The sequence below is a fragment of the Canis lupus genome, chromosome 4, assembly GCF_003254725.2.
Source record: "Canis lupus dingo isolate Sandy chromosome 4, ASM325472v2, whole genome shotgun sequence".
Taxonomy (NCBI): domain Eukaryota; kingdom Metazoa; phylum Chordata; class Mammalia; order Carnivora; family Canidae; genus Canis; species Canis lupus.
Genome location: NC_064246.1, coordinates 10,958,384 through 10,969,697, shown reverse-complemented (window position 1 = coordinate 10,969,697; position 11,314 = coordinate 10,958,384). Strand labels below are relative to the sequence as shown.

The following is an 11,314-nucleotide window of genomic DNA, read 5'->3' as shown; positions in this document are numbered from 1 at the left end:
AGACACACTGATCAATGGAACAGAATAGAGAACCCAGAAATGGATACACAACTTTATGGTCAACTAATCTTTGACAAAGCAGGAAGCAATATCTAATGGAAAAAAGTCTCTTCAACAAGCGGTGTTGGGAAAATTGGACAGCCACATGCAGAAGAATGAAACTAGACCATTTCCTCATGCCATACACAAAAATAGACTCAACATGGATGAAAGACTTAAATGTAAGACAGGAATCCATCAAAATCCTAAAGAACACAGGCAGCCACCTCTTTGAATTCAGATGCAGCAAAAAGCAGGAGAAACAAAAGCAAAAATGAACTATTGGGACTTCATCAAGATAAAAAGCTTTTGCACAGCAAAGGAGAGTCAACAAAATGAAAAGACAATCAAAAGAATGGGAGAAGATATTTGCAAATGTCTCATCAAATAAGGAGCTGTGAACTGGTATAGGTACTATGGAAAACAATATGGAGTTTCCTCAAAAAGTTAAAAATAAAGCTACCCTACAATCCAGCAATTGTACTACTAGGTATTTATCCAAAGGATACAAACATAGTAATTTGAAGGGGTATATTCACCCCAGTGATGTCCACTGAGGGATGAATGGATAAAGAAATGTGATATATATGTATATATATATATATTCCAATGTATGTATATATATACACACAATGTATATTCCATTGTATGTGTGTATATATATATACATACATTTCTGTATTGTAATATACATTTATGTATTATATATATGTATGTATATGTATAAATATACATACAATGGAATATATATACACAATGGAATATTACTCAGCCATCAAAAAGAATGCAATCTTGCCAATTGTAGTGACATGGATGGAACTAGAGGGAATTATGCTAAGCAAAATAAGTCAGATAAACAGATGAATTGGTGGAATTTAAGAAACAAAACAGATGAACAAAAGAGAAGGGAAGGAAAAATAAAATAAGATGAAAACAGAGAGGAAGGCAAATCATAAGAGACTCTTAATTCTAGGAAACAAACTGAGGGTTGTTGGAGTGGAGATGGGTGGAAGGAAGAGGTAAATGGTTGATGGGCATTAAGGAGAGCACTTGAAGTAATGAGCACTGAGTGTTGTATGCAACTGATGAATCACTAAATTCTACCTCTGAAACTAATAATACAACATATGTTAATTAAATTGACTTGAATTTATTTTATTTTTTTAGAATAACAAAAAATACTTTACTAAAACATAAGACTTACAGAAGTTTCCAGACAAACCATACAAAATGGTTACAAGCTTTTTCTTGAAGGAGGGATTCTACATTCAACAGCAAAGTCACAATGTTATTAGTGAGGGCTGTATTCTTTATTTTGGCTCAAACAATCAGGCCTCCATCTACAGTGTCTAAATAAAGTTAGACTTGGTTAGAGAGCATATTCCAAAAAACTGCTTATTTTAACCAAAGCAATTGGGTCGCCATAAAATAAAACTACCTCTACCCTAAAAAAGAAAAAGAAAGAAGAAAGAAAGAAAGAAAGAAAGAAAGAAAGAAAGAAAGAAAGAGAAAGAAAGAAAGAAAGAAAGAAAGAAAGAAAGAAAGAAAGAAAGAAAAAAGGAAAGAAAGAAAGAAAGAAAGAAAGAAAGAAAGAAAGAAAGAAAGAAAGGAAGGAAGAAAAACATCCACACCCCTGTAGCTAACCCTGACAACTATCTTCATTCATAGTGCTTTATCCTTAAACCATAATGGGAGAAATGAATAAAGCAGAAGGCAGCCACTGCTTTTAAATGTTTCACAACAATCCAGATGGTACTTCTAGCCTCTGCTCATGCTTTACAACAGTGAATCAGGATAAGACATAGATTTGCTAATGTGCATTTAATCACCAAAAGACTGAAGATGTCTGGACTTTTATCCTATAATGTTTCTAAGACTGTGTCCATTAAATGCAAACAAAAATGAAGAAGTCTTGGCAGAACAGAAGTGATGCACACTTGATTAGATCGATTTTAAATATTATTCATGGCATATAGCCTAGTCCATACTTTAGCTGTTTCTAGGGCTTGGGCTTCGTTGGTCTTACACTGCTCTGCTAAATCACTTGCTGATGGATAATCTGGATTGGGAGCATTTACCAAAGCCTGGATTGAGAGCAGAACTGTGTGGATCTGCAGTGCTGGGGACCACTTATCTTTCAAAATATCTAAACATATTCTTTCCAACTTGTCTACATTAGGATGACAAATTTTTGGTCATGAAATATACTTTAGGGGCTGCCATCGGGTGTTCTTCTGGAAGGAATAGTTCAAGTTTAAAAGTCCCTCCCTCAAAAGGGAAGTCCTGGGGACCAGCAAAGACCACATGAAAATAACAGGCCTTGCTCTCATCTGGTTCTGCTTTAATGCAGGAACTGGTTCTGCTAGCAAACACTGGGTTTCCTTGATAATCCTGTGGGGCAGCCCGGCTATCCTGTCAGATTCGAAGTTTGGCCTCTGGTCTTGACTCTCAATTAAATTGAATTTAATTTCTTTAAAAAAGAGTTCCTACTGCAACAAGCATATCTGATGGACAGCTAATACACTTTTGGATCCAATAAAATCTTCATGTCATGTCACATTTCCTCTGGGCTTCTTCCAGCCAATGAATGAGCAAAATGGAGTTATTAGAATCAGGTCATTTCAGTAGACAGAAGAGTTCTCTAATAGCCTTGGCTCAGGAGATCTTCATTGGCCTGGCCAAGCATTTCTCAGAACTATTCTACAATATGAGTCTCTTCTGACCCATTCCTTTCTTTCTTTCTTTCTCTTCTTTCATGAGTGTCAGAATTTCTCCTCTCCTCATTTTATCTTTCATGGGCATTTCCCCCCAATAAATCTGTTGCACTTTTAATCCTGTGTTGGTGTTTCCTTCTTGTAGAACTCAAACTGACATTCCACTGAAGTCAGAAGACAATGTAATGACATCTCTAAAGTGGTGACAGAAAAAAACCAGCCTAACTAGAATTGCCAGTGAAAATATTTCCTTTCAACAAAAATAAAGAGACTACTTTGCCAGCAACACACCATTGAAATAAATACTAAAAGGAATTCCTTAGGCAGATGGGAAATTTCCTTGGCTAGAAATAGAAAATTGAAGGAAAAGAAAAGCACTGGGAAAAAAGCACTGAAAAAGCACATGTGGATAAATATAAAAGAATACTATTTAAAGCAACAATGACTACAATGTCTTTTAAAATTTAGAACATATACATTAAAATACATGATAACAATAGCACAAAAGGTAGGACAGGGAAAATGAAATCAAGTTATAAGGTTCTTACATTTTCCAGGAAATGCACTGGTAAGGTAGACTATAACCAGTGTACCATGGATGCGTATTGAAATCCCTAGGGCAATGGCTCTCAATTGGGAGTATTTTTCCCACCAAGAAGTATCTGGCAAATAAACACATGACACAGAGACAGATTAAGAGAAAGAAGAAGGGAGATTTGTCAATATGTGAAGACATTTTTGATTGTCACACTGTAGGAGAAGTGTCAAAAGCATCCTTAGCTGAGAAATGCTAGCTAAAAGACAGAGATTATCAGAAAAAAGACAGATTGTCAGATTGTCAAAACTAACAACAACAACAAAAGTTTTTTTAAATGATCCAAGTATATTCTGTCTCTAAGAAACTTACTTTAAATGTAATGATATGGGCAGGTTAAAAGTGAAAGAATAGAAAAGGAGATTCTATGCAAACTCAATCCAAAGAAGGCTGAAGTAGCTGTATTAATATCAAATGAAGAAAACTGCAGAGTAAAATAAGTCACCAGAGATGACGAGGGGCATCACATAATGATAAAATGTACATTTCACTAAGAAGACATAATACTCCTAAATATATTTGCACCTTTAATAGAGCTTCAAAATGCATGAAGCAAAACTGATGGAATTAAAGACAAAAATGAGCAAATCAACAACTATATCTGGAGACTTTAACTTTTCTCTCTCAGTTGTGGACAGAACTAATGGAAAATCAGCAAAGTTATAGATGAACTGAACAACTCCATCAACTAAATGGATCTCACTGAAATTTTTAGAACATTTCACCACCAACAGCAAAATGCATATTCTTTTCAAGTGCATGTGGCATATTCATCAAGATGCAAACCTTAACAATTTAAAACAATTAAAATCATGCAAAGTATATTCTCTCAGTATAATAGAATTAAAATGTAAATAATAATAGAAAGATAATAGGAAATCTCCAAACACTTGGAAATTAAACAGCACCCTTCTATATGAATCCATGCATCAAAGAGCTCTCAGAAAAATTAGAAAATATTTTAAACTGAACAAAAATAAAGCACAACATAGCAAAATTTTCATGATGATTAAAGCAGTGCTTCAAGGGAAATTTTGGCTTCAAATGCTTACAGAAAGGATATTAAACTAGAAAACGGAGAAGAAAATAAACTCAACATAAGCAGAATGAAAGAAATCATAAACATAAAAGCAGAAGTCCATAAAATTGAAAATAGACAAGCCAAAAAACAATAGAGAAAGTCAAAACAATCAAAGTCTTGTTATGTAAAAAGATCAAGAAAATACAAATTAACCTGTAGCAAAACTGACCAAAAGAAGAAAGAAGACAAAAATTACTATAAGGAATGAAAGAGAAAATATTCTATATTTTCTATATTCAGAGACCCTATAGAGAGTAAAAGGATAAAGGGATACTTTGAGCAACTCTACACACAAAAATTTGACAGTGTAGAAGAAACGGACCATTTCCTGAAAAACCACAAATATCAAAACTAATCTATAATAATATACAGATAATATTAATAGTCCAAAACTATTTTTCAACTTGAATTGATAGTTTAAAATCTTCTGAAAAAAATTTACCCAGCATTTCTTTTGGTTTACAGTGGGAAGATTTCAGGTTATTTAGCTCACTGTATTACTAGCCATGTAACTCTCTTAAGTTTTTTTAAGCCAGTATGAACTGAGTTTTTTGTTAAAGACAGACTTCTTAAACATCATATTTCCATGAAATTTGAAATAATATTGTACTTGCAAGGTGTACAAACACAATACTGAGATGACCCAGAGCAGTAATTATAGAAATACTGGCAGTAGTAGCATTATGGAGTAGTGGCAACAGTAGTCCAATAATAGTAATTATGACTAAGAGATACTAAGCACTTACCTGTGGCACTCTGCAAAAAACTTTGCATTTACAATATGATACCACAGTGTTGTAGAAGAGGAAACAGAAGTATAAATATTAAGTAAAAGAATAAAAACATGGTGAAATGGAGTATTAAGTGGGACTTTCTGTAGAATAATTTTCTTCTCAGTCTACCATCTTGTTTATAATCTTCCTGCTCTGGGATAGAAGGGAACTAAAGGAATTATCATTTTTTTCTACCTATACAAAAATGCATTAAATGACATGCACTTGGTCTTGAGGAGAGTGCCTCTAGCCCTAAGAGAAGCAAGTCCTGGCAGCACGAATATCCTGCAAAGAAAGTAAGCCAGCTTTGTGCTTCTCCAGCCAGGATTTGCTTTTTTCACCAATTAGACCATATTGCCATCAACTCTACTTGCTGAAGGCTCCCAGTGCCTGCTGAAACACACACACGTACAGTGAATGAATGTAGAGTGGCTAAGAGAGCTCCCAGATTAATTAACAGAAAGAATATCTCAATGGGATGGTCAGTCTCTGAGCTGCTATAATAGTGATCTTCAAAAACTATGCAAATTCATCTTGTTTACTTATTGAAAAAAAGACGCTGAAAGGGCTGTTATGCAGTGTTAAGCAACAAGTCCATAAACTCTTGCTAACTTCAAGTTACTACTTTTCATTAACCTGAAAATTGAAAGAAAAAAATACATGCAAGTAAACGGAAAAAACAAACAGATGAGCACCACTTATTTCTATATTTTCTCCATTCTGATGAGGCAATGATCCAAGAAACCACATTCTTGCCCTTACAACTCAGCTGCCAACATGAATGTGATTCTTTAGCTATGAGAAAACGTCTTTGAAGGGTACAGGTTAGTTAATATTGGAAATTCTTGTATACTTTGGGAGATAACACTATTTGCCCTGATAAGGGCCAGTACTTTTTTTACCTTGATAAGGATGGGTATTTTTTCTTCCTTTTTATCTGGACTTGTCAAAAATCAATCATGTCACCCTGTATTTTTCCTTTTTCTCCCTCTTGCCCTTGCCCATTTGGGGGTTAATGCCAGTAACATGTTTTCCTGATATAGTAGTGAATATAATCCAGTATTCATGTCCCCTATATTAAATAAAATCTTGAAACCTAGAAGTTCTTTCTTATTTAGGAACAATAAATAAAAGTTACAATTTGTAGAAGCTACAAAGCAACGATATACTGCCTGTGACAATGAAAGTGTTCAGCTTTAGGACTTTTAAATCTCTTCCTACAAATGAATTCACTGGCGTTAAGGTTTACACTTCAAGTGTAAAGATGGTGGATACAAAGAAGAGAGGGAAGGAGAAAGAAAGGAAGGAAAGGAGGAAGGTAAAAGGATGGAAGGAAAGAAAAGGAGATTGGTGGGTGGATAGGAAAAAGAGAGAGGCGATCCCTGGGGCTCAGCGGTTTAGCGCCTGCCTTCGGCTCAGGGTGTGATCCTGAAGTCCCGGGATCGAGTCCCACATCGGGCTCCCTGTGTGGAGCCTGCTTCTCCCTCTGCCTGTGTCCCTGCTTCTCTCTCTGTCTCTCATTAATGAATAAATAAAATCTTAAAAAAAAAAAAAAAAAAAACAGAGAGAGAGAAGGAAAAGGGAAGAGGAAATCCAAGTTGGATTTCAGGTCCCTAGGATGAAAGTCAACCTTGAATGGCAAAAAGAAAATACAGCCAACCCTTGAATTTCCAGCTACCTTTTGGTTACTATTTGGAGAGCATTGCTGACATGTAAATTCGCTCTCAGTAAAAAGGCTCTATCCTGTGAATCCAGTGAGCTTTATGCCTGGGATATAGAGAATTCTCAGTAAATATTTGGTAAATAAATAATTGAATGAATAAACATACAAGTTTACTTTTGTACGTTAGTAAAAATGAAGCTTATATGTTTAGTGAGTTGCCTAAAATCATAAAGAAAATCTTAAGTACCTAAAATATATTAGATGGAAATGTAAGAAAGATTACCAATTGGGACCTAAGAGATGTGGATTCTGGTTCAGGGTTTGTTTTGTCATTTCACCTCTTTGGGTCTCTAGATTGCAGAAGGCAGGGATTCAGCTATACTGTTTTCTGCTCTACCTTCAATGCCTAGCACAGTATCTAGTACATACTAGATGCTTTACTTATTTTTTTCAAGCTTTGATTGTATTTTATTGTCAGTGCTTGAGATAAAGCAGTTTTTAATGGAAGAATAAGAAAGTACGTGGAACTAGTACAAGGAACCCATAGACACTCTGAAGAGCTTTAAAGGACTCAATAAACAGTTAAATACTTAACATTTCTTCATCTGTAGAATTTGGTTTCCCCATATAAAAAAAAAATTAAGATGTTGGTACCAAGGCTTTCTACGTGCTTCTTACGATTCCATGTCACTGTGAGAAGGATATCTGTTCCCAGTCCTTGTTTCATCCCCCACTTCCCAACTTTTACTGCTCAAGTTGTAAAGGAAGGCAAATACAGGTGGGTGAGGTTCCAACACCCTTTCTCCAGTGTTATACCATCATCCTTCCAAGCTTTTATTTTCACAAGAAAAAAACCACAAAAATGCAATTTTAATTGAAAACAGTGCATCAATTACTTCATTGTCTATTTTGTAAAATGAGTTCCAGAATCACCACAGACCTCCCAATCTCCCAACCTCAGCAGTGAAAGATTCCCCAAACTTTCACATTAGGTGGTTCTAGTCATTCATCCCTAGAGAGGAAGCAAAGTGATATTCTTTCTCCATGTCTTCTGGGGGTGCTCAACAGCAATAAACTGGCTGGAATAAAACAGCAACAACAATGCTTCATGAATCACAGGATGGTTACTTGAGAGAGACTAATTCTCCCACACTCTTACAGGAAGCCCTTCCTCCTCTTTTCATGGTACTGCCCTAGTGAGAAAAACATTAGCAAATCTTGAAGTACAGGCAAGAGAATCCATAGAATTGTCAGTACAGCCTTCCCATTTGTCCAGAGAGGGAGAGGGACCCACCTGCCCAGAAGATGCATGTTTATCCTTTTTGGAGGACTCCTTTCCTGAGGAGGGACGGTCCTGCCAGTAGCTCACTCTCAGTGACTATAGGGTAATGTGCAGTATTCTGAGGAGGGTCCTAGTCAGGGAATTAAGAAACCCAATTTGACTTCTGACATACTATATGCTTTGAAAAAGTTACTTTCCTCTCTGAGAATCAAATTCCTCAATTTTTAAAACTTATTTGTCCTTTTAAGTCATTACAAAATTCCTTTTTCAAAACTGCTTTTCTAAATTCTAAAAATAATACATATATCATTGAATTCTTTTAAACACAGATAAGTTAAAGGAAAAAATAACAATTATTCATAATCCAACCACCCAATGATATTCACTGTCAACATTTTTGTGTATACCTTTTGGTGACACCACTTAGGACTTTAGCATCACTCAATGTTTATTTCCCAGTAAGGGTTATCTTTTTTAAAGATTTTATTTATTTACTTGAGAGAGACTGAGAGCAAGCACAGAGTGAGAGGGAGAGAATACAGAGAGAGGAGAAGCTAGCTCTCCGCAGAGCTTGATTCCAGGACCCTGAGATCACAATCCAAGCAAAGATGTTTAACTTACTGAGCCACCCAGATGCCCCTGAGTGTTACCCTTTTTAATGTCTTCCTGAGGCTTCACTTGTGCCAACAATGCTGTTCATATACTAGGAAATTAGAGAATCCCCCTCAGAAAGTAAGTCAATTATAGACTGTGACAGTCTTTTGAATGCCCTTGATGGTAAGCCCTTTGAGGCTAGTTGTGAATATTGGAGTAATCATTTGAAAACAAATCTGCATGATGAGAAGCATCAAGCTGGGTACCTGTTTTTGATGTTTGTTATTATCATTACCATAAAATTTAAAGACTCTTTTTCATCTTTCTCTAGAGTTTCCAAAACTTTTGATGCTTCAAGGAGAGGGATACATTTGACTATTTTAGAGCAACATTTCCCAAGATGTATTCTATGGCATTACAGATGCTGGAGATTCTCCCTTGGATAAGAGTTGTGTGGTCAAAAGAGTTTAGCAAAAACTACATATTTTATTCCATTAAAGACTCACAGTACACACTTAATATATTAAAGGCTGAGATTTCTTTGCTAATAAACCTCTTTAATTTTCATTAACTGTATTTACTAAACTTATTTAAGTTCAAAACACTTGCTTGGGAATTTCACATTAGTTTTTCCATCAATCTGTCATGACAGATCATATAGTCTGTAGGGCAAGCACACAGAGTTCTATGGACACATAAGTTTAACCTATTTGAACCTCAGTCTCCTCCTTTGCAACATAAAGATTAAAATTTTACCTATATCACAGGTACCCTAAAGACTATACTAAACAAAACATGTAAGGAACATAAAGCAGTACTAGCACATAACAAACATTCAAAGAAATGGGATTTTTTTATCTTTTGGTTGAAATAGATGAGATTATGAAGAGAGGATGAAGATGGAAAAACTTTGTGGAGGAGAAGCAAGGCAATGGAGAGTAACTCCTCTTACTTGATATAGCAAGCTCCTGCCTGGACAGAGGAAACTATTTTTGGCATTAAGGCAGTCTAGATTCCAGAGAAGCCATCCCAGTATAGAATATCTAAATTTTTTTCTAGGATATAAAATGCATCTTTTAAAATACATGGCTGAACCAGCGGGAAAAAAGAGAAAATAATAAAAAAGTACAAATCCAAAGAAGAATGGAAGCACTAGAGGCTCATCGTCTTTAGTAGCTAACAATTTGGGTTTAATGGTCTATGTTCAAGTGGCAAAAGACAATCTTGAGATTGATGCAATGTGGAAGGTTTCTACTATACAAATTCAGGAGCCCCTCACAGATAATGAGGGCAGCAGATGAAATAGGGGAAAACAATAAAGGAATAGGTGGTGGGAACACTATGCTGTTTCACCCTTGGTGAAGTTCCATATGGAGCAGAATAAGAGAGAAAAAAAAACTCCCCTAATAATTCCTAACTCATAGCAAGCCTCACACAGGTTTGGAGTTAGAATTCATACTATCCAAGCACCCTCAGGTTAATGGTGCCATAAAACATTAGACGAAGCAAAAGCTGGGGTGTCTGGGTGGCTCAGAGGTTGAGCCATCTGCCTTTGGCTCAGGGCATGATCCCGGACCATGATTGAGTCCCACATCAGGCTTCCTGCGGGGAGCCTGCTTCTCCCTCTGTCTATGTCTCTGCCTTTCTCTGTGTGTCTCTCATTAATAAATAAATAAAATCTTTTTTAAAAAAGCAAAAGCCAATTCTCTCTTGAATTAAACTGACTTAAAGGCAGACCTCAAAGATGTCCCAGAGAAAATTTTAAGCTCCCTAAGCATATTTGGAAATAAATCATCAACATCATGATGTGAATGATCTGCAGAGTCAGTCCTACAACTGACAGCAGATGATGGAATTACCAGATACCAAATACAAAATAAATGCAAAGAGCTTTACAGAAGTATTTAAAGTTATCAACATTGTTAAGCCAAGATGGGGAAAAGAACAAATAAAATATCTAAAGATAAAAATTAATAATCAAAAATGAACCTAAAAAGGAAGTTTAAACACTGGTCTAGACACAGATGAAGGGAAAATTAGTGATCTGGAAAATAGATCCAAAAAAAAAAGAAAATTACACAGACTGAAGCACTTTATTTGAAGGAGAAACCAACAAACCCACAACTATAGTGAGAGATTTTAATGTATATTTCTTAGTAATTGGTAAAGAAGCAAATGAAAAGTTGGTAAAGCTATAAAAGATTTTACTGCATAATCCAACAGTTTGGATGCCTGGGAAGGATAGCATCAACAGCTGCCAGTCATTCAGCCCTTAGTGTGAATGAGCCCTTCCCTGTTTTTTTTTTTTTTAAAGGTTTTAATTAATTAATTTATGATAGTCACACAGAGAGAGAGAGAGGCAGAGACATAGGCAGAGGGAGAAGCAGGCTCCATGCACCGGGAGCTCGATATGGGATTCAATCCCGGGTCTCCAGGATCGCGCCCTGGGCCAAAGGCAGGCGCCAAACCGCTGCGCCACCCAGGGATCCCGGAAGGAGATTTTAAACCTATGTCAAGCCACATTTCCTTTTTTTTAAAAAAAAAAAGATTTTATTTACTTACTTGAGAGAAAG

At 35.9% G+C, this 11,314-nt stretch overlaps 1 pseudogene; it reads right to left on the bottom strand.

The window, feature by feature from the left end:
• Nucleotides 1-1,991: 1,991 nt before the first annotated feature.
• The window catches only part of LOC112652012 (ubiquitin-conjugating enzyme E2 N-like), a 49,076-nt pseudogene continuing 39,753 nt past the window's right edge, over nt 1,992-11,314 (bottom strand).